This window comes from Salmo salar, chromosome 08 (assembly GCF_965601325.2).
Source record: "Salmo salar chromosome 08, fSalSal1, whole genome shotgun sequence".
NCBI lineage: Eukaryota > Metazoa > Chordata > Actinopteri > Salmoniformes > Salmonidae > Salmo > Salmo salar.
The window spans coordinates 43,040,001-43,046,069 of record NC_138298.1 but is presented as its reverse complement, the minus strand read 5'-3'; positions in this window follow the sequence as shown (position 1 = coordinate 43,046,069).

The window sequence follows — 6,069 nt, the reverse complement described above, 5'->3', positions numbered from 1 at the left end:
AACTGGCCCGACGGGGAGCGGAGCGTGAGGAACTGGCCCGACGGGGAGCGGAGCGTGAGGAACTGGACCGACGGGGAGCGGAGCGTGGGGAACTGGCCCGACGGGGAGCGGAGCGTGGGGAACTGGCCCGACGGGGAGCGGAAGCGTGAGGAAACGGCCTGACGGGGCGGGGCTTGGTGTGCGTGGGACAAAGAGAGAGAACCGGCCATGACTAGAAGAGATGCATTTTTATCTTACCCTAAAAACCTCTCCGAACCTTAACCTAGTTCTCCTAACCTTAACCTAGTTCTCCTAACCTTAACCTAGTTCTCCGAACCTTAACCGAGTTCTCCTAACCTTAACCTAGTTCTCCTAACCTTAACCTAGTTCTCCTAACCTTAACCTAGTTCTCCTGAACCTTAACCGAGTTCTCCTAACCTTAACCTAGTTCTCCTAACCTTAACCTAGTTCTCCTAACCTTAACCTAGTTCTCCTAACCTTAACCTGTTGGGGGTAGGGGGCAGTATTGACACGGCCGGATAAAAAAACGTGCCCGATTTAATCTGGTTACAACTCCTGCCCAGTAACTAGAATATGCATATAATTATTGGCTTTGGATAGAAAACACCCTAAAGTTTCTAAAACTGTTTGAATGGTGTCTGTGAGTATAACAGAACTCATATGGCAGGCAAAAACCTGAGAGGATTCTGAACAGGAAGTGGCCTGTCTGACAAGTTGTTGTTCATCTTGGCTCTTTTTATTGAAGACTGAGGATCTTTGCTGTAACGTGACACTTCCTACGGCTCCCATAGGCTCTCAGAGCCCGGGAAAAAGCTGAACGATATCGAGGCAGCCTCTGGCTGAAACACATTATCGCTTTTGGCAAGTGGCCGATCAGAGTACTCAGACTCAGGCGCGTGCACGAGTCGACCCCATGCTTTATTTTCTTTCCTCTTTTTACCTAAACGCAGATTCCCGGTCGGAATATTATCGCTTTTTTACGAGAAAAATGGCATAAAAATTGATTTTAAACAGCGGTTGACATGCTTCGAAGTACGGTAATGGAATATTTATAATTTTTTTGTCACGAAATGCGTCACCCTTCTTTACCCTTTCGGATAGTGTCTTGAACGCACAAACAAAACGCCGCTATTTGGATATAACGATGGATTATTTGGGACCAAACCAACATTTGTTATTGAAGTAGAAGTCCTGGGAGTGCATTCTGACGAAGAACAGCAAAGGTAATAACATTTTTCTATAGTAAATCTGACTTTGGTGAGTGCTAAACTTGCTGGGTGTCTAAATAGCTAGCCCTGTGATGCCGGGCTATCTACTTAGAATATTGCAAAATGTGCTTTCACCGAAAAGCTGTTTTAAAATCGGACATATCGAGTGCATAGAGGAGTTCTGTATCTATAATTCTTTAAATAATTGTTGTGCTTTTTGTGAACGTTTATCGTGAGTAATTTAGTAAATTTTTTGTAAATTCACCGGAAGTTTGCGGGGGGTATGCTAGTTCTGAACGTCACATGCTAATGTAAAAAGCTGTTTTTTGATATAAATATGAACTTGATTGAACAAAACATGCATGTATTGTATAACATAATGTCCTAGGTGTGTCATCTGATGAAGATCATCAAAGGTTAGTGCTGCATTTAGCTGTCTTCTGGGTTTATGTGACATTATATGCTAGCTTGAAAAATGGGTGTCTGATTATTTCTGGCTGGGTACTCTGCTGACATAATCTAATGTTTTGCTTTCGTTGTAAAGCCTTTTTGAAATCGGACAGTGTGGTTAGATTAACGAGAGTCTTGTCTTTAAAATGGTGTGAAATAGTCCTATGTTTGAGAAATTGAAGTAATAGCATTTCTAAGGTATTTGAATAACGCGCAACAGGATTCCACTGGCTGTTGCGTAGGTGGGACGAACTCGTCCCGCCGGCCCTAGAGAAGTTATCCTAGTTCTCCTAACCTGCAACGAAAAGTCAAATCTGACATTAATTAGACAAAAGCTGAATCCCTTCTAGTCATGTCCAAGAGAACTCTGTCACCTGAAGCAACACACCTAAAGTCTAGAAGAGATCGGCGTTACAGATTCACCAACTCCACCTGATTCACCAAACCCACCTGATTCACCAACCCCACCTGATTCACCAACCCCACCTGATTCACCAACCCCACCTGATTCACCAACCCCACCTGATTCACCACCCCCACCTGATTCACCAACCCCACCTGATTCACCAACCCCACCTGATTCACCAACCCACCTGATTCACCACCCCCACCTGATTCACCAACCCCACCTGATTCACCAAACCACCTGATTCACCAAACCACCTGATTCACCACCCCACCCTGATTCACCACCCCCACCTGATTCACCAACTCCACCTGATTCACCACCCCACCTGATTCACCACCCCCACCTGATTCACCAACCCCACCTGATTCACCACCCCCACCTGATTCACCACCCCCACCTGATTCACCACCCCACCTGATTCACCAACCCCACCTGATTCACCACCCCCACCTGATTCACCACCCCACCTGATTCACCACCCCCACCTGATTCACCACCCCCACCTGATTCAGACGGCCCTCGCTGGGTGAGACGGCAGAAGATTTTGGACTCACACCCAACCCACCAACACGACAGTATGGTTCTCTCTCTCATCTCTCCCCCCATTTTCTCCCTCTCTCATCTCTCTTCCACGCCTTACCCCAACCAAACCCCCCACTCTCTCCCCCATCTCTCCCCCTGGTTTGGCAGCCAGGGCAGGGCAGGTGGCCAACCTGTCAATCAAACTTCCGTCGCCACGCGGCAACGCCATGGAGACCAATTACCACTCAGCAGGGGCGCGGCCTGGAAACCGCACGGCAACCACATGGTCCAATCAGGATACACACTACCAAAGGGACCAGAGCAGGACAAAAAAAGACTGTGTGTGTGTGTGTGTGTGTGTGTGTGTGTGTGTGTGTGTGTGTCTCGGTGTGTGTGTGTGTGTGTGTCTCAGTGTGTGTGTGTGTGTGTGTGTGTGTGTCTCGGTGTGTGTGTGTGTGTGTGTGTGTCGGTGTGTGTGTGTGTGTGTGCGTCGGTGTGTGTGTGTGTGTGTGTGCGTGTCTCGGTGTGTGTGTGTGTGTCTCGGTGTGTGTGTGTGTCTCTCGGTGTGTGTGTGTGTGTGTGTGTCTCGGTGTGTGTGTGTGTGTGTGTGTGTGCTCGGTGTATGTGTGTGTGTGTGTCTCGGTGTGTGTGTGTGTGTGTGTCTCGGTGTATGTGTGTGTGTGTGTCTCGGTGTATGTGTGTGTGTGTGTGTCTCGGTGTGTGTGTGTGTGTCTCTGTAATGTGTGATATCTGGTAGAGTCTCTGTAATGTGTGATATCTGGTAGAGTCTCTCTGTCTGTATTGTGTGATATCTGGTAGAGTCTCTGTCTGTAATGTGTGATATCTGGTAGAGTCTCTGTCTGTAATGTGTGATATCTGGTAGAGTCTCTGTCTGTAATGTGTGATATCTGGTAGAGTCTCTCTGTCTGTAATGTGTGATATCTGGTAGAGTCTCTGTAATGTGTGATATCTGGTAGAGTCTCTGTCTGTAATGTGTGATATCTGGTAGAGTCTCTGTCTGTAATGTGTGATATCTGGTAGAGTCTCTGTAATGTGTGATATCTGGTAGAGTCTCTCTGTCTGTATTGTGTGATATCTGGTAGAGTCTCTGTCTGTAATGTGTGATATCTGGTAGAGTCTCGTGTAATGTGTGATATCTGGTAGAGTCTCTGTCTGTAATGTGTGATATCTGGTAGAGTCTCTCTGTCTGTAATGTGTGATATCTGGTAGAGTCTCTGTCTGTAATGTGTGATATCTGGTAGAGTCTCTGTCTGTATTGTGTGATATCTGGTAGAGTCTCTCTGTCTGTAATGTGTGATATCTGGTAGAGTCTCTGTCTGTAATGTGTGATAACTCGTAGAGTCTCTGTAATGTGTGATATCTGGTAGAGTCTCTCTGTCTGTAATGTGTGATATCTGGTAGAGTCTCTCTGTCTGTAATGTGTGATATCTGGTAGAGTCTCTGTCTGTATTGTGTGATATCTGGTAGAGTCTCTGTAATGTGTGATATCTGGTAGAGTCTCTCTGTCTGTATTGTGTGATATCTGGTAGAGTCTCTCTGTCTGTAATGTGTGATATCTGGTAGAGTCTCTCTGTCTGTAATGTGTGATATCTGGTAGAGTCTCTCTGTCTGTAATGTGTGATATCTGGTAGAGTCTCTGTCTGTAATGTGTGATATCTGGTAGAGTCTCTGTCTTTATTGTGTGATATCTGGTAGAGTCTCTGTCTGTAATGTGTGATATCTGGTAGAGTCTCTCTGTCTGTAATGTGTGATATCTGGTAGAGTCTCTGTCTGTAATGTGTGATATCTGGTAGAGTCTCTCTGTCTGTAATGTGTGATATCTGGTAGAGTCTCTGTAATGTGTGATATCTGGTAGAGTCTCTGTCTGTAATGTGTGATATCTGGTAGAGTCTCTGTCTGTAATGTGTGATATCTGGTAGAGTCTCTGTCTGTAATGTGTGATATCTGGTAGAGTCTCTGTCTGTAATGTGTGATATCTGGTAGAGTCTCTGTCTGTAATGTGTGATATCTGGTAGAGTCTCTGTCTGTAATGTGTGATATCTGGTAGAGTCTCTGTCTGTAATGTGTGATATCTGGTAGAGTCTCTGTCTGTAATGTGTGATATCTGGTAGAGTCTCTGTCTGTAATGTGTGATATCCGGTAGAGTCTCTGTCTGTAATGTGTGATATCTGGTAGAGTCTCTGTCTGTAATGTGTGATATCTGGTAGAGTCTCTCTGTCTGTAATGTGTGATATCTGGTAGAGTCTCTGTCTGTAATGTGTGATATCTGGTAGAGTCTCTCTGTCTGTAATGTGTGATATCTGGTAGAGTCTCTGTAATGTGTGATATCTGGTAGAGTCTCTGTCTGTATTGTGTGATATCTGGTAGAGTCTCTCTGTCTGTAATGTGTGATATCTGGTAGAGTCTCTGTCTGTAATGTGTGATATCTGGTAGAGTCTCTGTAATGTGTGATATCTGGTAGAGTCTCTCTGTCTGTAATGTGTGATATCTGGTAGAGTCTCTGTATTGTGTGATATCTGGTAGAGTCTCTGTCTGTAATGTGTAACACCAAATCCACAGCCATTGGGATAATTAAATAATAACGCTTAACATTTTTAATTTAGATTCAAATTTTCCCTCTTCTTTCTCTCTCTGTATCCATCTGTTCCACTGGGCCAAATATGAAAAGAGCTGGAAGAGATTAATGCCTCCCTCTCCCCATCTCTCTCCTCCCTCCCTCCCTCCCCATCCCTCTCTCTCCTCCCTCCACATCTCTCTCCTCCCTCCCCATCCCTCTCTCTCCTCCCTCCACATCTCTCTCCTCCCTCCCCATCCCTCTCTCTCCTCCCTCCACATCTCTCTCCTCCCTCCCCATCCCTCTCTCCCCTCCTCTCCCCATCTCTCTCCTCCCTCCCCATCTCTCTCCTCCCTCCACATCTCTCTCCTCCCTCCCCATCCCTCTCTCCCCTCCCTCCACATCTATCTCCTCCCTCCACATCTCTCTCTCCCTCCCTCCCCATCTCTCTCCTCCCTCCCATCTCTCTCCCCTCCCTCATCTCTCTCTCCTCCCTCCCTCACATCTCTCCCCTCCCTCCACATCTATCTCCTCCCTCCCCATCTCTCTCTCCCTCCCTCCACATCTCTCTCCTCCCTCCACATCTCTCTCCCCCTCCCTCCCCATCTCTCTCCCCTCCCTCCCCATCTCTCTCCTCCCTCCCTCCACATCTCTCTCTCCTCCGTCCCCATCTCTCTCTCCTCCCTCCCTCCCTCCCCATCTCTCTCCTCCCTCCCCATCTCTCTCTCCTCCCTCCCCATCTCTCTCCTCCCTCCACATCTCTCTCCCCTCCCTCCCCATCCCTCTCTCCTCCCTCCCCATCTCTCTCTCCTCCCTCCCCATCTCTCTCCTCCCTCCACATCTCTCTCCCCTCCCTCCCCATCTCTCCCCTCCCTCCCTCCCTCCCTCCACATCTCTCTCTCCTC